This window comes from Mastomys coucha, unplaced genomic scaffold (genome assembly GCF_008632895.1).
Source record: "Mastomys coucha isolate ucsf_1 unplaced genomic scaffold, UCSF_Mcou_1 pScaffold17, whole genome shotgun sequence".
NCBI lineage: Eukaryota > Metazoa > Chordata > Mammalia > Rodentia > Muridae > Mastomys > Mastomys coucha.
Window position 1 is genome coordinate 19,305,036 of NW_022196899.1, and position 24,725 is coordinate 19,329,760.

Consider the following 24,725-nt stretch of genomic DNA (forward strand, 5'->3'; position numbering starts at 1 on the left):
AATTCTGTCCTTGTATGATCATTACCACTTTTATTTTACACATTTTTAATTTAAACATTTAAAAAACCTGTGACTTTTTAAAATTACTTGTCATGACACAAGTACTCCCCCATGTGTTTTAATTTAAATGTTAGTTGTAGATCTAAGGCAATTGTCACATGCAGGAATGTATCAACAGATAATTTTGTCACTTGGCAGAGAAAAGGCACCATCAATAGGAGGCATGTTGAGCTATCAAAGTAGTTAAACAATCAGGGCTAATACTTGAAAATCAACCTTATAAAACTCTAGACTCATGCCGTTATGCAATTTCATGCCCACTGTATTTATTTATAATAGTATCGTGTTTTAGAAGAAGGATTGCCTTAAGACACCATGGGTGTTTAATACATGTTTATTGTCTTCTTTGCTTGCATAAAAGAACACACCGAAGGGGAAGTTAAAGGCCATACGTAAGTAATTTTAAGTGTCACAGAATTGACATAACTCAGCACACAAAAGCAAGTGAAGCCCCCACATTGCCTTACTGAATTCCTATAACCATATCATTTGTATGACATTTCATAATCCTCATGCAAAAAGCAATCACTACAAACACAGGACACTCTATTGAAAAGGACAGTCAATCACATAGCAATAACCAAAAAAGAATATTGTCATGCATAACGTAAGAGTCTTAGGAAGCACACTATGAAGGAATGGACAGTCACGTCTTGATTCCAACCACGTGAGGATTAACGCAGCAAGCTTTAACTGTGAGCACGCATGACGGGGAAGGGCGGGCAAACATTTGAAAAAGGTTTTCCACCTTTTCAACAAAGACTTTTTATGTTTGCAATTTACAACTAAACTTACTGTAATATCCCCCAATGAATAGGAACCACCATACCAAAAACCAACAGAAAAAAAATAATAAGCCATAATATATTTTTTTTCAGGTCTGGAAAAAATATCGCTGCAAATATCAATCACTGGTGAAGGACAAAACATTGAAAACCTAAAAATTGGTGATATAAGGAAAGTACCTATTAGATATTGCAATTATGAGGTCAGGATAACAAAGTCATTCAAAATAAAGAAAAGAGACTGAAAAGCCAACTCAGTTATATGTATTCAGAAACACACCTTAAAACATCATTCTGTTGAGAAAGGCTAGATGAGAGGAATAGGTCACATTAACCATGTGTGAGATGCAAGCTCACAGACATCCACACTTCATAAGACCTCATCCAAATGGAAAAAAAAAACACATAAGGTTATCGGATGTTTACTAACTATACTTATATATCTAATAACAGTTCCTGAAAATATGAATGTCTAACTTGTGAATTTTAAAGCTGGAGAGTTGGAATATTTGAAACATCTCAAAATATCCTTGAAAATGCTACAATAATTTTATTACCTGAAGATCGAGATAGTCTTCACAATCCTGTTTTCTAAGAGCCTATAGATACATGGCTTACTTATTAGTTAACAAGCACTACAAACTGAGAATCAGGCTACTTAGTGATTGCAGATCTCTACTTTCTAATTTTCACTAAATGACTTGATTTTCTTAGTTCTCGGGTTCTTAAGACATCCGTAAAATCAGCTCCTTTGCTCTCTGACTCACTAGTTTGATAACACTTGAAGGACATGTAAATATTGTCACACTGAGGGTGCTCTTCCCTCTTCCACTAGTTCTGTGCTGTATCTCTTTTGGACAATTTGAATGGAAGCACGTTGGGGTATGTAATGTCATTTCCATGGTCTGCATTGAAAGCGATTCAGGTTCTCTTGCTACTGGGTTGACAATTTGATATGCTTCGCATGCCTACCAAAGCTGTTCTCTCTTGAACCTGGGAGATACAAGATTAAAAGGGTGTTATTAAACAGCATCTCCAACTGGGCACGTGGAGCAGAGTTTGCTTTTGTTGCGTAGCGAAGGAGAGAAGTCATGGAAAGTATTGCAGGGGGCAGAGGAAAGAGGTGTAAGCCAAGAATGCTGAGCTGAACTTCGTGTGTCAGTCGCTGGCCAATCCCTTTCCTCCTCGTGAAGTGTGTGCCTCTTAATAGAGGACACTGTTTACATACCTACCTACATATTATAATCAATATGAAGCATCGTGGACAGACAGAGGTACTTAGTATCATAAATAAATGGAGGCATCAGAGGAAGATGAGTTCAAATTATCTCAAGTACTCGTTTATTGATGTATTAAATAATGTCATTTTATTATAATATTAAATTGTTACTAGAGTACAGGATGTAGCTGTGTTTTAGTAATCTGAGCATAATATTGCTTTATTATCCTCAAAATTTTTTTTTTAATCTGATGTTCTTTTAAAGTTTTAGGACAGTAACAATTCAGGACAAAACTATCAAAATAAAGTAACTAGATTTCATTCAGGTCTCTGCCTAAAGACACTGAGAACAACGTAAGAGGGATCAGAGTTGCCACAATAGAAATCAACATTGATTCCTTGGAGGTTTCAATGGAGTACACAGCGCCTAGGGTTCACTGCAGGAGATCTCCACATGACTTCCAGTATTCCTATACTTCCACCCTTTAGCAACTCTGGCTCTTCTTCCATATTCTAAAGTGTTACAACTGATAGACTCACTGATCTTTAAATGTTGCGAACACAAAGATGGCATGATAAATGCATAGTTAGCATCTGTGTTCTTGTGACAGGCGGACTTTTCCTCTTCAGACATCACGTTTTACTCAAAGTCGAGCATCCTGATTTTCCGAAGGGCAAGACGCTTCTACCCTTTGCTACCCTTCGGGTACCTTTGAAGACGATTCACTAACAACCCTCTAACCACAGCTTATGTTTCTTTTAGACAGCAAGTATGGCAACTTGAGTATCAGTAGTTTTAAATAGGTATCATAAAGCATCAACTACAAAGCGCTGAGACCACTCCACTCTGCGCGTAGAAGTGATTTATTTTACCTTGAAACTCACGCATTCTCTTCTCCCGGAGGAATGCACACATAACTCTCATTAGAGTTAATAGGAAAGTGGACCTCATGTCATTTTGAAAGGGAGTAAGAGTAATTACTGTATTTTATATCTCCTATAGGCAATAAATAGATTCCGTGGGAAAGCAACAGTACTTAAGCTACAGTGAACACCCAACCATGAACTTCAAACTCATTTAATTTCAAGAGTTCTTTTTGTGATTTCCATAATTATAACTATAGTCTTGGCCCTTACGAAGGGAGTGGAATACATTCTTACATTTTGGAATCTAACCATGATGCCTTTTATTTTTTAAAGAGGAATAAAAAAAATCAGCATTTCTATATCGTTAACTGGAGAATATTATGAGCTCTGAAATAATTACTATCCACCAATATTAATGCCGCTTTTTATCATTCTCTTTGATGAAGGCCTAATATACTTTAGTTCTCAAATACATTAGAACTGATTATAAATTCCTTCATTATAGTTTCAATTCAGCACAAATTAGCCAGATTTTGTGTCACGTGTATTGTCAAAGGCAAGTAGGCTGGGAGTATTCTTAGCTCCTGACTTGGAAGGCTGGCCATGAGAAATGTGCCCCAACAGAGGGAAGGGACCTTTGAAATTCTGAGGATTATTTAGACTCCTATTCCCCAGTAGGTCACAGGATGATAAACAGAAGGCTAATGACCTTGCTGTCTTGCCTCACCCTCTTGACCTTGGAGCCCTTGATATAAACTGACTATAAAGAATGTTTAAGGTCACGCACACTGAATTGAAAGGCATTGCGAGTGTTCTTCAGCCAAGAGAAAAAAAAAAGTTAATAAATAAAACCTGGATGAAGTTTGTGAAAACACTACGTGTGTTCCAGACAATGAACAATGTCAGAATTTAATCCATCCTGAGTAAAGGTGGGAATTATATTAGTCAATCTTTTCTCATTTATCAAGCTGATGAACACTAAAACTTAATATGTTGAAGTATCACTTTAGTAGTTACTACAGCAAGCCCTACTAATTGATATCTCTATACTTACTAAACAAAAAGTTATCTTATGTCTCAAGTAGTCTATTATTTTTGATCAGACATAAAGAAATGATGGTTGAAAAGTTATTTTCTTCCAGAAAAATATTTTAAGACTTCAAAAATTTTGAACAATTTCTTAAATACTAATTTTACTGAAATATTTATTATAAATCAGTGTGATTTGATTTTTTATTAAAAGCAAACATTGAAATGACTTATAATCTCAGAGGAGTCCAAATGTGAGCAGTTTTGGAGGTGGGAGCAGACATATGACTTATTTTTGGTGCATCTTGGCAAGCTGTCTGTTCAGGCTACTAGCTCATATATGCATATTTGGAAGACACCATACTCCACCTCCAAAAGGCAGTAGGCATGTTCTATGTTTATCTTTGTGTTGGAAGAAAACACCTACATTAACACAGAATACATTCCCCTCAACAGTTCTTCAGAGGTACAGAACTGCTTACAATGTAGCCGTGAATGTTTTGTTCCAAATCAAAAAAAGGAAAAAAAAATTGGCCTAGGATATTGACACAAATTAATCTGTATTTATTAGAAAACCAACAGTTTTTGTAAAAGTACCTGGTTACAGGATCTTGAAATTTAAACAGAAGGTTCTATCAGGAATTAATAGATCAAGCAGACAAAATATATACATGCAAACAAGCGAAGAGACTAAATTCCCTAACCCTTACCCTGAGTACCACCAAGTTTGCATAATATTTTCCTTTAATATTATATTTTCTTAGTTTTTAAGTGGAGTGATTTGATTATTTTGATTGCACAAAGAATATCAGGATAGTATTCCTTTTCTTTTAGTCTGCTTCTTTGTCTTATTTAAAATGCTAATGCCTTGTGAAGCCCTAATCACCGTTTCCCCGGTTATCTAGATATCATCTACCTGCAGCAGCAACACAGGTGACACAAGATGTGTCAGACGCATGAGCATAAATGCTCATTAATGATGCATTTATGATGGTAGCAATCATTTGACTCTCTGGCACACCTCCAGCATTCACTAGACCATCCATTCAACAAGCGCATGTCATGCTATGTGCTCAGACAGTATGGTGAGCAAAGGAGGCCGTATGGCTTCTCTTGAGCAAATATGATCTGGTAGGCAAAAGAATCATTAAACAAGTAACCACACACACACACTTTATCAGGAAGCATGTCAAATGAAGATCTTAGTGTCATGAGGTCATTCTTCAGTGTGACCTGATAAGTCTGGAAGTTTGTCACTAAATAAATCTGAAGAGGAGAAGACATGGAGTTGGCAGAAGGCTTGGGGACTAGGAAGGGGTTGGAAAGAAAATTTTACCAATGATAAAAACTAACATGAAGAAAGACCCTGCAGTGCCAGTAATCTCCTCAGCCCTTGTGAGGCTGGGGTTGAGGTGGGTGTTGGGAGACGAGGAGGGAGAACTCCATGAAGATCCATGAAGCAGGCAGAACCTGAGCCTTAGTCTGAATCCTAAAAACAATGAGAACATATTCCCGGGCTTGAAACATATCCAGACAAACTCTGACCTACTTCAGTTTTATGCAGAAACATCAAAAAGAAACACAATCACTTTAAGAGATGCAGCAGGGGATATTTTACATGGAAGTCTTCATTAAATTCTTTTGAGACAGAAATACCTTTCTTAGAATGAAACTGGATGACATTTCTGACTGTAAATGGAAAAAAAAAAGATCACCAAAAACCAAATCCCCAGATTCCAGCAATTCTAGGAGTTCCTAAGACTCACTAGTTCCGGTTAAACATGCATTTAAAGCTATTCCCTCTCCCTTAGAATTAACACACAAGGGTTCAAATGTCCAAGACCTTACATTCCTACGAAGGCAGACTATTTGAAGAGCTCCTTCGGCTTGGAAGCTAGGCCTCTCTGGCAGTCCAGCACTGATACTTTTCCTATCTGCCATCAAAGCCGATTTGACCTCTCAACATAGCTCTATTCTCAGACCCCACTTATCATACAGAAGTACGCTCTGTTTGATATTATCAGACCATATCAAATTTCCAGGGGAAACCTAATTCCTGACACTCTCTCAGTCTTTAAACCTTTTCTGTGCCCACCATTGCTCTGTACCTACTTCTTGTCCTCACCGACATCAAACTGTAGACTGCCTCCTAATCCGCCTTGTACGTTACCCGCTTTGAAAGTTGAAATAATAATTATGAGAAACTCCAAATGGAAAAAAAGAATTAATTATTGTATGTCAATACCACCTAAACTATGCACATGGTCAGCTCCGGCTAAGACTAAACTTGCAAGTACCTTTAACAAACAGAAATTTAACAAAAGCATTGTTTTTGGATGAGGAGAAACTTCTGTTTGTCTTAAAAGTAGCTGTAGCATGACAGATGAATACTGAGTATAGTATAACATCAGTTTAGATGCATTAGAAATCCATAAGCCAAAACAAGGTATTTTACATTCTGAATGAGAAAATTATTTAAAATAAGTTTAAATCTAGTGCAGATGACTAACCCTGAAAAGGACAAATGGCTGCCATTGTTTCTCTACCTGGCTTAAACCTGGATTGTACTTGTTTTTCTTTTCTGCACCCAATTGTTATCTTGGAAATATAAATGAGAGAGGCAATTTGGTACTGCCCAGCAAGACCTATTTGAGGAAACATCTTTAATCTGTAACATTACTAAATTTCATCTGTATTAATGAGGTGAACCTATTGAACCAGATCCATAAAGATCCTATTTTCTGGGACAGCTGATTATCTTAAGAGACATAAGAAATGAGGACAAGTTCTTTGAGAGTAAAGTTCTAAGGAGCGTGGGATACAGCAGGAGTGAGCTGGATAGCAGGTACCGTAGTGTCTGCTCTCAACGTGTCACAGCCTGCTCTTGGGTTTTTACTGAAACAGGGGAGTTTTGAGAAACCAAATCTTTTGGGATCAGACTCCATCTCAGAGAACCTGACCTAAGGTAGAACTTAAGTAAACTAATAGGCCGGTGCCTAGCACCAGTTTCCAGGATACACCTGCCAAAAATTCTGCATCTAACACTAGTTGCCAGGTCCTGCCACAACACAGCCTGCATGTGTCACCAGTGTCCAGGTGATTCCCCAACAAATCCGCACCCCCAGTTTCAAGCCTACACCTGACACTTCACTTTCTAACAACCACCAATCAGGAAGAAAACAAAAATTAAGTTTAAGGTTTGCCTCCCAGTACCACCCAAATATGTTAAAGTCCATAATGGCTCCCGAATCAGATGTATATCTAGCTAGATAGCCCCTTCTTGCCTCTATCAATACTTGCCTAAAACGAGGCTTAGAGTTCCACCTTCCTGTTGTGTCAGGTTGGCAGGGAGCCCAAGCTCGAGCTTGAATAAAGAGACCCTAGTGCTATTACATCAGATCCGGCTCCTTGCTGGCTTTTATGGGGCTCATGAAAGTATTAACGGCACAACAGTTTCACTGTCTTCATTCTGTGTTTTATTCTGTAGAGGTTGATCCACCAGCTAGAGACTGGAACCTGCTGGTGACACAGTTCTGCATTCCTTTCTTTCTCATACGACTCAACAAGCAGGAGGCACACAGTAATTAAAACCCGTGTGAATCCAGAGATCACAGATTCACAGAACCCAGAAGGCTCAAATTCACAAGGTGCTAAGGGTAAAAAGAAACCCCGCAGAGAGAGAGAGAGACTATTAAACTGCCTTCCACTCATACTTAGGATGCACCTATAGAATATTTCACTGACTTCGCCTAGGACCCAAAGACATTTGACAGTGACGGTGACTGTTTCGTTAACTCAAGTAGCAATAATAAAAGACAAGCAGGAAGAGAACAGTGTGAAGGAATGCTGGATAACTGAAGTAACGAGGCACTCAGTGAACCATATCACCAAACCCCTCACAGCTACATTCAACTAGACAGTCTTCTAAAATCTCCAAGACAATACATGATTCAGGTGTGAAGAAGGTTGATATTTAAAGTAAGAGGGAAACCTACTAAAGTAGCTTTCAAAATCTGAAACCAATACAGTTAAAATAGGACACTAAATTTTGAGATTCAGGAACTCAAAGTAAGTGAGTTAGTGCCAACTAAAACCGATACATTTCTCAGTGACACACGTTATTTAATAAGGGGCAGTCACAGAGGCACATATTCTGTGGGTTAGTTCTAACCACAGACCCCAGAATCCTCCTCCTCAGCACACAAAGCATTTTGAGCTCAACTCACTTCATGGGATGCACGGCGAAAATGACACACGAATCCAAAAGTGGACACTTTACATCATAGCATGTGTCACCATAACATTCTTATTGGACCACGAGAGTTGATCATTAAAACCCTTTTGCTGAGAACACCATACACCTTGGTTACAGGATACAAAGAAATCAACATTGCACCAAGATGGAAGCTCTTTCCCTGCTAGCTGCCATGCACAATGCCTGAAGCTGTTAGGTTGGCTGCCTGGATAAAACCAAAACAAACCAAACAAACAAAAAAAACTAGCTATGGACTTTGTGTGTGTGTGTGTGTGTGTGTGTGTGTGTGTGTGTGTGTGTGTGTGTGTGTACTAAAATACTTCTATGCTGCTGGCAAGATAATCCTTCTAGAACTTTCCTAGTGCTGCTACCTTTTAATACAGTTCCTCATTCTCTGGTGACTCTCAACAATAGAATTATTTTCATTGCTATCTTGTAAGTGTAATTTTGCTACACTCAGGAATTGTACGATGTGTATTTTTTCTTTGGAGATAGATGTTTGCCCAAGAAAGCGTGACCCACGGGTTAGAAAGCGCCGTTCGAGGGCAATGGTAGCATGAGCATTTGGGAGTAACCTTTTGAATGGATTTGAGACCTGCCCCAGGGAAAATTACATTTTTTCTAGTACAAGAACGCAGTAGAAATCCTATATCAATGGAGGTCACAGGCAACCTACGATTATTGTTTGGCTTAATGAGCATGCTAAACGGCCTTCTAGAGGATGGTTTAACCCACAGACTAGTGTTGCTGTTTTTAAGACAGAGATGTTCCTGTTTGTAGTTGGTGAAGGGTAATGAAGAGTTTTATATCTGATTTATGCGCTGAGAACAAATGATAGTGGCATGCTCAGCTGTAATCATACTATGTATACCAAAGCAACAACCAGCCAGGGAAATAATACAGAAGGTTAAAAGCAGAGAAAATATAAGACCTGGAGGACTGAGTGGAGTATTATGAAAATATCTGATATAGCACTTGATGTTAGCAATCATGAACAAAAAGTAGTTATGCCTGACTGTACAAGCCTTGCATAATGTTGGACCCTTCCACATGCCATCATTGTCTGGATGCACTCAGCCCTTTCTGAGGAAAGACTTGCAATTTCCACAGACTCAGTTGATTGGCAAAAACCTCAAACTGCCATTGCTGATTCGTAAGTGGAGTCTCTGCCGGTGGATAAATCCACTGCTGATTCATTTGAGCTGAGCTGCTTATATCCTGACAAGAAGATTGTAATTACTCCCCATGTGTTGAGGTTTTGTCTTTCCCCGACTATTGTAAAGCTAAGTGCCCGTCCCTGAGACCTTGAGTCTACATTAATTCTGTTTGGTGAATAAAGATGCCAGCAGCCCACAGCTGGGCGGAAGAGACATAGGTGAGATTTAGGTTTTGTGGGCTTGGAAGGCAGAGGAGAACCACAAGAAGAGAGAGAACAGGAGAAGGAAGGAGAGTGGCCATGTGTTAAGTCTCTTAAGTCAAGAGAGCATGGCTCTGAGGGCTGCCCAGTAGGAGCTAAGGGCAGCCCAGATGAAACACAGTAAGCAATAACTTGGGATTATTGATAGGAAAGTAGATTCTAACAGCATGGATGGTAGGTAGCTGAGTAGGATTATTGTAAATATAAATGCTGTGAGTCTATCTTTCATTAAATACCAGAAGTGGAGTAGAAAACCTTGACTGGCTGTGAAGGTTCTATGCCCTAGTGTAGGGGAATGCCAGGGCCAGGAAGCAGAAAGGGGGCGGGGTGGTGAGCAGGGGGAGTGGGAAGAGAACAGAGTTTTTGTTTATGTTGTTTTGTTTTGTTTTCTTTTTTTCTTTTTTTTTCGGAGGGGAAACTGGGAAAGGAGATATCGTATGACATGTAAATAAAGAAAATTTCTAATAAAAAAAAGAAAAAAATATTACCTGAAAAACAAAACAAAACAAAACAAAAACCTTGGCTGGGATTTAAATAATCTACTATAATAACCCAGAACCATTTCTAAATAGGTCCACATTCCCCTTTACCCTTCCACTACCCTTGGCGGGTGGTGGGCTAAAAGGAAATTTAAAGCATTTAAGAACCCGTATTAACATAGCTTTTGAAAAAAATCTAAGCCTACAGGAAGTACTGGAAACTAATGATTGCTCTGAACATCTGGGAGAGGAAGACATTCTCATCACCAATGAAATCACTGTGACTTCCCAATCTCCTTCTAGCAAATAACCTCCTTCCCTCCCCAGACTTTTGTAAGGAATCCTAATAAACTCAATGTATTTAAAAAAAACCTGAAAGTAGTATGGGAACTACTTATAAAAAGAGTCCAAAAAGTGAAGCAGGGGGATAAAAAAGGGTACCAGAGGTGATACATATACAATAAAAAATGAAAACTAAAGTAGCATTTTCAAATAAATACCTATTTAAAAAGCCTAAATTATATTAGTTAATATTAAAACAATTGAAAGGAAGAGCTATTTTCTAGTCTCTATAAAAGGAGGGACTTCAAACACATTCACTAGAGGGTTTTTGGCCATTTTACTACTTAAAATTTAGTCATTATGAATTTAAAATTGATCACCATAGACAAAGATTAAAAATAAGCAGTGTTGTTGTGTTTTTTTTTTGTTTTGTTTTGTTTTTGAACAAAGTGTCAGATCTGTTTTTACGTTAGATGAAATTTAAAAGTAAAATGTCCGAGGTGTACTTTATTTCCACTGCAATAATACATATTAGAAAGAGATGGCAGGTTTGGGATAAGGTGACAGTCCTGATGGTGCAAAGAGTTAAAATGTAAAAACGAAAACATAGTGGAGGCCTGGAGTTCTAAAGAAATCATAAAGAGATAGTCTTGCTAACGCTCTTCCTCAGCGGAAATCTTTCTGTTCTGGCTATGTTTGTCCGATGCATAGCAATTTTAAGTGGGATTCATGCTCGCCATCACCCTCTGAAGCAGAAACAGCCACTGAAAGCTAACCATGCATCCTGTGTACAGTCTGTGCTTTGGAAACCCATGAGCAAAATTAAGGTATTTGATCTTTAGAATATAAACACGCCATCTAAAAAGAGGCTTATCTCTCAAGTATTTAATGGCTGCTGGATTACCAGAATCAATATAGGATAAGAGGCTCATGCTTTATCGATTTCTTCTTCTTCACACTTTCGTTCTTCCCTCGAAGCTACTAAAATGCCCCAAATCAGAATGATATTTATCAAAGATAACATATTTAATACTAATATTTGGCTACTGACAGTCAAGGTAGCCTTTGAAGAAACATATCTTTATCAATTGAATGATTTTAGTCATTTGTCTAGTGTTTTTAGACACACACACACACACACATATATACATTCATCTGTGAAAAGTATCTTTGAGGGTTTGAGTCTTTTTCATATATGAAAAATATCTGAGCTTTGAACTACTCTTTTGTATAAAAATACATATAGTAACTATCATAGTGTTTTTATTTTATGTGGAGAGCTGGAAAGTTAGAAATTAAAACATTAAATATTCAATACAATAGAGCCAAAAAGAGGTCCAAACATTTACCCATGAATCAATGCTTGATAATTTTAAGTAGATTTTTTTAAAAAAAAGTAAGATTGATGAACATCCTTTGGTGAATTATTTATGTAAGCAAATCTCTCACAAGAGAGTGACCATTTAGTCTCCCAAATAAGACTTCCCCAGTTCCCACCTCACAGGTGTACTTAATGGGAAAAATAAATAAATAAAAAATAAAACAACAAAAATCCCTCAGTTTCCAATATATGCTAAAATACTATTATGATGATTGCATTTACTAGGCTATAATTTGTTAATAGAATATTACACATGAAACTAGGTATTATTTTATGAATAAAAACACTATATTCATATGTGTCTGAAAATACATGTTTATACATGAATACTATGTGGTTTCACTTCTCCCTTGTGAGTCACATACAAATAAATTTACACAGCGAATGAATGATTTCACTAATTATTTGGTTGAATTTTTTTCTGTAAACCAATTAGTTATCTAGACAATTTTTATAAGCAAAAAAAATCAGTGGAAAGTATCACCGACAATACAGAACTGAATCTAAGACAGATAAAACCATTTCAGCTTAAAATAAAAGGAAGAAAACAAATTTATAAAATCTTTAAGGGAAATTTTTAATGTAGAATTAATCAGAGTTGGTTTATTTTCCCTATCCATTCATCCTTTTGATTTGAAGATATTCCTTGGAATTCAGCACTGTACCAAAGAAATAATAATAAATTGAATTTTGTTATCTAGTCAGTGGTTCCCCAGTATGAAGGAAAGAGAAAAAATCCTGGAGATTTTACTTAAAAAAAAGAAATTCTTAACTCCCTTTTCCCCAGAGATGAGTAGTACCCAGCTTATAATTCAACAACACAATGACAAATGAGGTCTGTGTACTTCACTTAGAAAAATTTAAGATCCAGATTCTCCTATTTATAAGATCTTGACTTTTCCTACTTTAACTGTCACTGAAGACTGAGATGAAAATCTGCCTGTGTGTATGTAAAACTGACCCCATTGGGCACTGCCCTCACCTGCCACAATCTCTACCAGAAATACTCCTATAATCATACACTGGACCCAATATCACCTTCTCTTTAAGAGGAAGTCCCCAAAAGAAAGTACGTTCATTACTCAAAGCTTCTTATGACAAGAATTTAAATTATAGCTAGGTACACGGACACATATACATATAGTTACAGACACCTCTCACTTACATGGTCTTACAGGTACACACATATATGTGTCATTAAATATTGAGTATCTCTATAATGCTGGTTTTATATTTCAAACTCCAGCCAAGGTTTGGAGTGCTGGTTTAATAGCACTGGCTGCTATTACAGAGGTCCTAAGTTCGATTTCCAGCACTCCCATAATGTCTTAAGATCATGTATAAAAGTAATTCCAAAGTATACAATGCCCTCTTCTGGTGTCCTCATTCACTAGGCATGTATGTGGTACACTTACACTTATGGATAAAAAAGAGTTATATACATAAAATAAATGAACCTTTAAAAAGTCTAATGAAGAAGTAAATTCTATCTCCAAACATTTTTCTCAGCATTATTTAAAATTATTAAATGCGAAAAATATTCTGGGATCACTGAGGTCTACCTACAAGCAAGAATATTCACTTTCTGTAAATATTTACCTTTGATAAAACAAAGGTTGGCATAAGAATGATAATATTTATCTGAATCAATTAATCTGAGTCGAAGCAATTTTGAACTTTTATGGAAAAATTAGGTAATACAAATTAAAATGTGAAAAGGATCAAAAAGAAATTAGAGATAGAGATGATTGATAGATAGGTGGGTAGGTAGATAGATAGATAGATAGATGGTAGATGACAGAAGATGGACAGACAGGCAGACAGATAGAGATAGGTGACAATCGATTCCATAAATATTAAAAGTAAAGGGAGGATGAAAACATAAGAATGGCCACCTGGTTTAGGAAATTTAGAAATGACTTCATACAAAAGTTAGAGACATAGTCACTTCTAAATTTTTCTTGCAGGATGAACAAAGACCTTACTCTGTCTTCAGACAGAAGACAGAGGTTGAATGTTACAATGTTCCCATCTCTGGGGTAGAAGGCACGATGAAATATCTCCTATGAACTGCGTCTTTTCAGTCTGTAAGTAAAAATACTTGCAGAAATAATCCTATCTTTTAATAATTCAAGGCAGAGATGCCATGGCTGGATATTTATATTCTTATGTATTCTAATGCGCTGTGTTGAGATTCAGTCTTATACTTACATTGTAAAAGCCTCGTTTCCTCAAGTAAAACTTTCCTTCTCGTAGGATCGGGGTTAAAATACAAATTTGTAGTTCCTAGCACATTACAATATTCAGTCAGTACTATAGATGCACTGTGAGCATGCTGTGGTCAGTACTGTGAATATATAACCTGACCAGAGCATGCACCCATTAGCTAAAATTTGCTAGAGTTCAATTCTCCTAGAAACTCTCAGTTATTTTAAACTGTTCGTATTTATTTTATGTGCACATATGTCTTTCTTCATGATCTTATATGCATCTCTGCATGCAGGAACCTGCAGAGGTAAGGAGAGTTCTAATCTAATCCTGGAATTGGAATTCCAAGTAGCTGTAAGAGATCATGTGGGTGCAGGGTTCTGAGCCAGAGTCTCTGTAAGATCAGTAGGACTCTTAATCATGGAGCCCTCTCTATGGCCCCAAACGAAGCATATTTAAAGGAGTATTTTAGGAAATGTTTGTACCTTTAAAAAAATCGACTGGAAGAATATCACAGAACGGACTTTAAGGAAATACTGCAGCAGCAATATTACAGCAACATTTGGGGCAGAAACACATTAGTTCATATGCTTCCATGATTCTCATGAGCTATGTTACTAATCTGTCAAGTCTAGATTATGAGAAATCTTAGACCAATTAAAACCGACACAGAATCTAACTATGCAGAAAGAGTGGGAATCATATGAAGATGAAGGCTTGGGATGAGTGTCTCAGAACCTCATAAATGATACGTAAGTGTGTTAGACTTCACATGAGGACGTTGAGGCCAGGTGATGGATTCCTAAGAAGGCCCAAGTTACAGTCAATAGGAGTATATGTATATAAATCCTCCATGTTCAGCTTAAAGCAGAGCTTGTTTCTAAGGCATATGATGTCCAGATTGTAACTTAAATTAGTAATTGTGTTTACTTTAATGTGTAGCTCATTCATAAAATTTGAAATCCAAAAGCAATAAAGTTCTCTATACATTTAAAAATATACTCCAATCTCATTTATCCCAAGCTGCCTTGTTCCAGGTTCTTGTCTGTGCAAACTGAAGGAAATGTTTATGTATATGCAAACAACTTATAGATTATATACATTTATACAAAAGATACCTTCTACTCATTTTTTTCCCAAAGCTCTGCTTTTTTTAGTATCATATCTAAAGTACTTTCCCATATCATTATGGGAATAGCCACCCCTTATTGGTTGCTGCATAATGATTCTAGAGTACTTTTTAAAGAAATTTAATAATTGTAACACTTAGCTGAAAATTGGGGAAAGGAACCTTGTTAAACATATCAGAGCCTGATGCATCATGGCGACTCATCATTGCTGCAAACTCGACAGGAGCAGGAATCTGCTGAGACAAGCCCCCAGATATGCCTGTGAGGGACTTTCTAGTTTGGATTTAAGTCAAGTGAGACCCACTGTCCATGGGACGGTGGTGTTTCACGGGCCGGATACCTCTGTGGTACAAAGGAGAGAGTGACCCGAGTACCTTCCTCCATCTATCTCTATGCTTCCTCACCACAAGACGCAACATGGCCAGCTAGCTGCCTCAAGCTCTTGGTTTGAATACTCGCCAAACCACCTCCATCATGGCAGATAGACCGTCCTTCTGAAACCTGAGCCGAGGACAATGCTTTCTTCTTAAGTAGCTTCTGTCAGTAGTAGTTTCATCCCAACAGGGAAAAGTTGCCAATAGACGGGAAGTGGCCGGACTTTCTCCCTAACAATTTAAAAACCACAATGGCAGCAGCCGGGGAAGGAGAACCCTTCAAGCTTCTGAACACTGAATAAAAGATGCTTGCCCACTCCTGCCAGCTTTCTGCTCTCCCAGAGGCTGCCTGCCGTATGAAGTGGGCAGATAAAATGCTTGTCGCATTTCTGTTGTGCACTCTTGAGGAACAAAACTCCATAAAATACAAATAATATTGTATAAATAGGAGCTGTCGTTGAGAAACTTAACTTTTGAAAAGTTGGTAGTGTATCAGCTTACATACACATGCACAAATACTCACACAAGCACACAGGTTGTTTATTCATTTATTTATTTATTTATTTATTTATTTTGGTAACAAAGTAACATGACTCGCCTATAAGACAAAACAAACATCTCGGTCTTATACTTTTGCTAAAATTCAATTACCAACAGCTTTTCCTACATTGCAGTTAATTCACTCATCATGTTCCTCCCAGGAGTTAATGTTTTCATGCCCAGGAGCCTGTCAGAATTGTTTCCACAGCAAGTGGAAACATTTTTTTTTTTCTTTTCGGCGTTTTCAGCTGTCTCTCTTTCCCAAATTGCCCCAGAGCAGCAAAATTAGATTTCCTGTCTGATTTGTCTGATTCCTCTGTAAGCTACAATACACATTAGATAAAGATAAATGAAAACAAGGGAATCCTTCCTGGCACTAAGATTGGTTTGGGGGACCCACAAGGCCATTTGTAATGAAAGTAACTAGAGAAGTAAAGACAGATAAATTCATCTACCACACTTTGCCTGTTACCCCCCTGGGATATCAACCTCTCCTAAATTTCAGACCGACCGAGACTTAATGAAATAAAATCACCTTATGTTTCTTTCCCATGATTGAGTCGTGGAATATTGCTTGGGTTTGGGCTCACAGCTAATGATCTCACCAAATGCAGTTTGTTTAAGGGCACTTAGTTTTCAACAGGTTTGAACATCGCTTCAGTAGGTGATCCAGCTACTCTGTACTTCTGATGCACAGTGCAGCCCTCATGTACAAGTCTGTCTCACACTCAGCACACACGGACCTTCAGAGCTGACTACTCCTCTCTCTCGTCTTGTCACTGCTAAGCATGTACAAGTCTGTCTCACACGGACCTTCAGAGCTGACTACTCCTCTCTCTCATCTTGTCACTGCTCTTAGCAGTCTGCTGTTCCTGGCTCGATCTGTTCGTCAGGGCACTCAATGTACTCTACCCTGAGGTACAAAGTTCAACAACTAGCTTTGATAACCAAGTGGCCTGCAACTCCATAAGGAATAAGCATGCTGATGGAATTTCCCTCCAGGTGAGTTCTTTACCAGTAAACCAATAGCATGCTGTTCAGCAGCAAACATCAATTAAGTAGGTATGTGTGCATCCTAATTTAACATCTTAAGGGAATGAGGTGAATTGGGAAACAGTACCATTTGTGTAGAAAAGTGTTAGTCAGAGACTGTAGTAGATATATGTAAGCTTTTCCTAAAAAGATATCTCAGAGGTCATTTCCTGTAAAGACCAAGTAAGGAATACAATATGAAGAAAAGGCTTGAACTTTATTGTTTGGATGCATACACTTTATAAAAATCATAATATGGTGTATGTGTGTGGGGGGCATGTATATGCACATGTATGTGGTGGCGTGTGGTTATGAGTGTGTGTACTTGAGGCCAGAGGACAACATGGGTATCATCCTTCTACGTGCTTTTCTGTTCAGGACTACTATCAGAACACCAGTTACAGAAGATTGGCTGGCCATAAGCCCAGGAATCCTCCTGCCTCTGTCCTGCAGTGCTCAGATGACAAGTGCAAAAATCATGTATAATATTTTTATGTGAGTCCTAGGAATTGAACTCAGTTCCTCGTGCCTTGTACAAGCAAACATCTTACTGAATGAGCCACTTTACCACTGACCCGAAAGCAGGAGCCCATGCTGTCCAGGAGACTTAAAATACACACTGAATATCTGCATGCTGTTAAACACAGGGCCAAAGAACCACTTAGGGAATCCTTTAAACGTCTGCTTCTCTTTGATCAATTCCTGCTCTTTGAAACTTTGACTCTACTATGCTTAAATCTCTACTGGTATTTATAGCAAATATTTAACTTCTCAATTTAAGTATAGTACTTTCCTGAACCAAACGTTATGAAGTTCGGCCTCATTAGTAAACTGATCCCCTCATCTTCACCTTCTGATTGGGTTATAAAAACATATGTTCCCGTCTTAACTGTCAGGGTGTATAACATTGAAGGCACCACTCAGTGTTTGTTTTCACGATACATCCTGTAAAACTAAAACTTCCCCAGCCCCACCATTATTCCAGCTGACAAACTGTCCGATTTGATAGTCACGCTTGGATGAATAGTTCAATTTCTGATTTATTTAAAACCTCCCCAAACATAGGTATATGCAGGCAAAAATCTTTTAGTGGGTCATATGGAGTAAACATGTCTGAGTGGTCATTGAATATATAGACAAATTGAGAGCAGGGTCCAGTGCAGACTCATGCACTCTTTATCTGACATTTCTGTGTATGCCAGAGAAAGGTGCGGCAGTGTGATCCTAAATAAGGACTTTTCAAACAGCAAATTATGTATTCCGTGGATAGCTATCCAGAGGATGTATAACATTTAGTGCATGTCATTTTAAAAATCTGTGTATGTATTTTAATTCTATGACTCACAAGCCTTATGGATAAATGGATAACATTTCCTTTGGCCAAAAATAAATAGATGATAGCTAGCTAGCTAGCTCTGAAATAATGAACATTGTTTAAGTTGTAAAATGCACATTCAGTTTCTGATCATTTTCCATGTATACAAAAGTACAGTTGATGTGGGAAAATTAACAAAACCTTTCTCATCATTTTCTATACATTCTGGTACCTTTAAGGTATAGTATGGCATGCATGGGTCCTACACAAAAGTTTGCTCTCAAAATCTTCTTTTTTGAAATATAATTAATTAATCCCCCCCTCTCTCTCTCTCTCTCTCTCTCTCTGTGTGTGTGTGTGTGTGTGTGTGTGTATGTCTGTGTGTTCATATTTATGTGCACACATGTACGTTTGTTCATGTATGTGTGGAGACAGGAGTTCTTGTAAGGTGTCTTCTATATATTCTTCTACATTTATTTTGAGACAAAAATCTCTCATTGAACATGAAGAACACTGGCTACCCTAGCTGGATAGTAGGTCCCAAGGATCCTCTGTCTCCACTTCCAAGTGATGGGGTTGTCCCCTTGGAAACCATACCTGTTTTTTTGTGTGTGTGCTGGAGATTTGACCCATGTCCTCATGTATACATGGCAAGCACTTTACTAATGAGCCATATCATCAGCTCCAAATTTCCATATTAGTTCAAACCATAACTCTGGGCCCCTGGCTGCTCTCTGCAGTTGGTTTATTGTTTGTCTATTTTTTCTAATAGCATCAGGCATCCCATGGAGAAACATCATGGCCAATTCACCTAAGGTTACTCCTTGTTCCAATTCTCATATACTGAAGGACTGAATGAATCACAGTCAAGCAAACATTGGGAGAGTAACACCTGTCAAGCCATCTGACTTGTATCCGAAGGATATCCCCTGAATAAAATCCAGACCCCTATGGATTCAACCAAATACCCCCTCGTATAGAATAGTACTTATCACTTGGTAAGATCTTAACTGATACAGAAAAGATAAGCTCTGATGCATGCAGACATTTTATATATGTTAAAATGGAAACAAAGAGCAACTGTGTTCAGCACACTCTACTCATTAAAAATAATCAAGTATGATTCACTAGACGCATCATAGAAATGTGTTAAACAAGAAGGAATGTTGAACTAATATTTAATCAATCCTGAATGCAGTCCTAAAAGTCAGCCAGCCTATCAAAATCCTGTTTCTACAACTACTATGTATTTCAATAGACTTGGATATAAAATAATTTAAGTGCAATGAACATTTACATAAGAAATAGTTTATTCTTAAATTTTCAGATATGTTTAAAGAAAAAAGCATTAGAAGTTGTGTCATCCTATTCATTTTAAGTATTTATTAGAGCAGGGACATAATATATGCTAATTAAATTGCATACATTTGTACCTACTTTTACTGCATTAGAAAATTTAACCACTATAAATTATGAACTAAACTTAGAATACCACAGTCTTTATCTTAATTAATTAACCATATTATTCTTCATAATGTGAACTCTTAAACTTAACTGTTTTTCTACATTTGAATAATATAAAGTGATTTAAGTTTCTTATGACACAAATATCAGCTGCCATTTAAAATTGATTTTTACCATTTGTTTTTGTAGAACTAACCTTATTTTTTTAATACTGGAACATCTGAGGACAATATTTACTTAGCAGCTATTTATCTCTCACAATATATGAATATATACGTAATATCCACACATAAATATATTCATTAGAACTATGGAGATTAAACTATCGCAAATTAGCTAATAGAAGCAGTATTAATAGGCTAATAGCAATGATTCATCTTAAGGGAATATGATTTGCTATTCAGTATTATATGTTATATGCTTAGTGAAACGAAGGCAAACTTGATGATTTCTCTCTGTTTTTATCTCCTCCCAACAAGAACCACCTGCAATAAGAAGAACACATGGGTGTGCCTAGGAATTTTAGGTCTATTCCCAACAACGATTGTTTAAAGCAGCCTGGTAAATTGAAGTCTTTGTAATTTTTTTTTCTTCATATTTTTATCAATTGTAGTGAGAGTGAAGAGCTTTAATTTATTTGCAACTAAGAAAAATAAGTATTTGTGTTGTTCCTCGTTATTTCCCTTATATATACATAGACAGTTAGATATGTACTGTGTAATATTTAATTCAGGAAAACAGGCTATTAGCTTATGTAGTTTAAACTACATTCATCTGGGCAGAGAAAATCTCAGTTGAGGAATTTTTCCCTCAGATTAGCCTATAGCCGTGTCTCTAGGGCAAAGTCTTCATTCCTTTTTCTTTCTAGATTCCATGTGAGCATCCCATTTGGTATTGGCCTTGCCTTGTTTCACCCAACATGGCAGCTCCATTTCTATCCTCTTCACTAATGACATGATTTCTTCTGTCTAAGGCGGCACACTAACTTATTGTATACATTTACGAATCTAAGTTGTCTTTTGGACAGTCTATAGTTTTAGTTCAAGTTAAAAGTTACCTGTGGTAGTTTGAATAAAGATGACCCTCATATGCTGATATGGAGTAGCATTTTTAGGAGACATGTCCTTTTTGGAGGAAGTATACCACTAGGAAAGGTAGGCTTCAATATTTAAAAGCCCAAGGCAGGCCTAATGGCTTGCCATCTCCTCCTGCTCCCTGCAGATCTGGATGTAGAACTCTTAGGTAACTCCCCAGCACCATATTGCCTGTGTGCCACCATGGACTAAACCTCCTGATGGTAAGCCAGCCCCCATTGAATGCTTCCTTATAGCAGTTGCTGTGGCCATGCTGTCTCTTCACAGCAATAGAAACCCTAAGATGATATCTACAACTAGAAAAATTACATTACACCTACAAAACAAAATACTCTGTAAATGTTACTATACAGGCATAGGAAACAAAAGCAAAAACACAATTTGAGAATACTAAAGAAATGCAGTATTTTTTAAGACACAATTTAATTCTAGCCCCCCAAATCAGAAATGTCATCTCAGATACAAAGGATGAATTTAATCATTTTCACTTAAACAAATGTTATTAATTTTTCATAGAATTTCTTAAGACTACATTGGAAGAGCCATGGATCATATTTGATAACAGTATTGATTATCAAATATCAGATGCAAATATACTAGACATTTTGAAATGCTTTAAAAACTGTGGAATAATGTTTGAAAAAGAATCACTGTTGCAAGTCCTTCAGAAGCCCTCATTTCAGTGTTCGGGGTACAGTACGCCACTCCTTCATACTGATGAATTCACATAGTCCATATGAGCCATGGGCATTAGCGGTACTGTTTTGTTATGATAAAAACTCATAAGAGTTGCAGAGATGGTTAAATGGGCAAAGCATGCACATATAAAGTCCATAGTTCAAATCCCCAGAATCCACATAAAGGCCAGCATATTACATAGCATGCATCTGTAGTGCCATCTCAGCTATGCTAAGATGGGAGGCTGAAGCAGGAGACTCTCCAGGCTCACAGAGCAGACAATGTGGTATACACAGCGATAAACAAAAATAGAGTCGTCCTTAAACAACATAGAATGTCGGGACCAACCCTAGAGGCTGTTCTCTGACTTCTTCTCAGGCACTATGCCAAGAATGTACCCACACTCACATACATGAACAGACACACACACGCAGCGGTTGATATTAACACATTCCTGATTATACTGAGACTCAGCAGAAAAATCACATCATGTAAATTAGCAATTCAACTTTGTTTCCATCCCTCTGGGATGTAGGAAGCTCTTGTTTTCCCATCATAAATGAGGATGAGGATATGTGTGGAGAGGAGAAATTGTTTGCTAAAAACAGCGAGTGACATACAAGATACAAAGTAATTGTTATTTTAAAGTTTTAAGTTGTACTTATGCATATGTGTATGGGTAGGAGGTACATATGGGTACGTCCAGAGACCGGAGGAGGACATCAGCTCTCCTGGAGCTTGATTTATGGGCAGTTTTGACATACTGGGTACCAAACTAAAGTATGTGTTACGGAAGCAAGCACGCTTAACAGTTGAGTGTCTCTCCGGCCCTAACGTATTATAGTTCTTGAGCGTTATTCCCCATTGAGGCTTTACCAGTTATATAGTTACTTTATATGGAGTTTTGTTTTAGATTGAATTAATCAATACCCATCAGTGTAGTCTGTGCTGCATGCTTATGCCTTATGTGGTAAGAAAATTACATTACTGAAGTCAAGGCTGTAGGTGTGATTCAAGTTTACTTCAATAGAAAATGAACTATGAAGGACTCTTCTGGTCCTATCCACATCCACCTATCCAATCTTATTACAATAGCTATTTTCAATAAATCATATGGGAGCACGAGGTCTCTCTCCTTTGATTCAGAAAAATCTGTCCCACTGATAGAGAATCACTATAACTTCATGGATTCTATTTTCAAATATAAAATACACTAACTGAGCCACTCAGGCTACTTCCTTGGGACTTTAATTTACATCGGAGTGTAAGAAGGTATGAGGAGCTTCTTTTTAATCTCATCAATTTTTTTTCACTGTCTTGTGAAAGTACTGAATGGGCTCCTTGGGGCTGTTTCTGGGGCTGACCTCCTGAAAGCAAACAGACCCGTGTAACAAGTGGCCTGCGCAGCTCCAGTGAGAAGCACCAGTGCAATTGGATTATGTCTATTAACAGAAAGGGAAAGCAATCATTCCAAACTTCTACAAATAAGGTTACACATTTTAAACAAGAAAGGTATAATCTTGCAATCATAATTACAAAGAAGACACAGTTTTTAAATATATAACCCATATTAAAATGTATGGTTAATTTTCTTATTGTCTTTGATTTGAGGATTCCAGAAAAGCATCTGATAGAGATTACAAATAAGAAGAGACAGAAAAACATAAAAGTTTCGAGGCTAACAATTTCAGGAAGTAGAACTTGTTTTAAGAAATATACCCAGAGATAACTGATGACGAAGGAAGACCTTTAGTGAAGAAAACTCACAGGACAGTCCAGGAAGGTGAGAGAAAGATAAGTTATGAAAATGATGCAGAGTTAATGAAGAAAGGGTAAAAAGTAACATGGCGCAGAGTGAAGTAGCCTAGTGGGAAACCTGAAATAGATCTGTAAGACCTGATGTTTCTTTATGTATGTGTTAAAGGACTGGAATGATATTTTTTTCCTTTAACTTTCCTTTAGTGGTCTTATCATATGGTGGGTGTCTCCTTTTCTAACTCCTTTATCTGGTGACTGTACATTGGTGAGATATTTAACCAATTCTTGTTCTTTTAATTTACATGATGTGTTTCATCATTAGTTTTAATAATTCCATGTCTCTCCTTACTTTTAGTTACCTAGACATTTAAGACGTTCAACAAGAGTGAGTTCCTGAGATTACACAATTGAGGGGTGGAGGTATTGCCAATTGAGAGGGAGGAGTGAGTGAGTCAGAACACCAACTAGTGTTTCAAGTGTTATTCAACAGAGCTGAACAGCCTTACTCTCAGGCACAGCTGGCACATTCTGAAGGAAGAAGGAAGCATGAGAGAAGCTTATTGTTGGAATTTCTGGTTTCTTTGGAGACCCGGATATGTCACGTGGTGTTTTTCTGGAAACTGTCTTATGAAAGGGTGTTTTGCTGAGGCAGATACATGTGAGGATGTTTTCCTGAGAACAGACATGGGTGTTTTTCTGGAAGCTGTCTGAATAAAGGGCATGTGATGTTTTGCTGGAGCAGACAGGAGAGACTCGTGCCTATCCGAGGATCTTCACAATTTCCTTCTGGATTGAGCCGCTGCTGCTGATTCGTGTTGGTGTTTTGCTAGTGGACTGGACTGCTGACAATGAAGACTGGAGTAGCCCCAAGGAACTACTTCTAAACAGGTTCACATCCCCTTGACCTAATATCTAGCTTCCTCCCCTACCTTTCATTGATGGGCTATAAGGGAGGTTGAAGCATTTAAGATCCCTTTAAAGTAGGGTTTGAAAAATATAAGCCTACAGAAGCTGATGTCTCATGTAAGCAGAAGAGCAAGGGTTCAATGCTGAGTCCATTTGATTCCAAAGATTAAAACCAGAAGGCAGTATATCAGGGTCCTGTTGACATATTTGACCATTCAGAAGAGAAACATATGCATTTGCAAGCTCATAAGATTAAGGAAGTTGTTCAAGTCACAAGGGAACCCAAATAGCATAATTTAAACACACAATATTGAATTGTATTTTACTGAATGCTTAAAATTTTGTCTGTTATTATAAATGTAATTTAGACATGGCAAGCCCCAAATTTCTTATAAATTCCAAGAAAGTGCAGGTATATCTGAGAATAAAAATTTAATAAAGAGAGGGGAATA

The 24,725-nt window shown here is 37.5% G+C and overlaps 1 protein-coding gene across 11 annotated transcripts in view; it reads right to left on the reverse strand.

Moving 5' to 3' along the window:
- Positions 1-24,725, reverse strand: part of Nlgn1 (neuroligin 1) — a 901,140-nt gene that overhangs the window by 492,089 nt on the left and 384,326 nt on the right. The window lies entirely within an intron of this gene.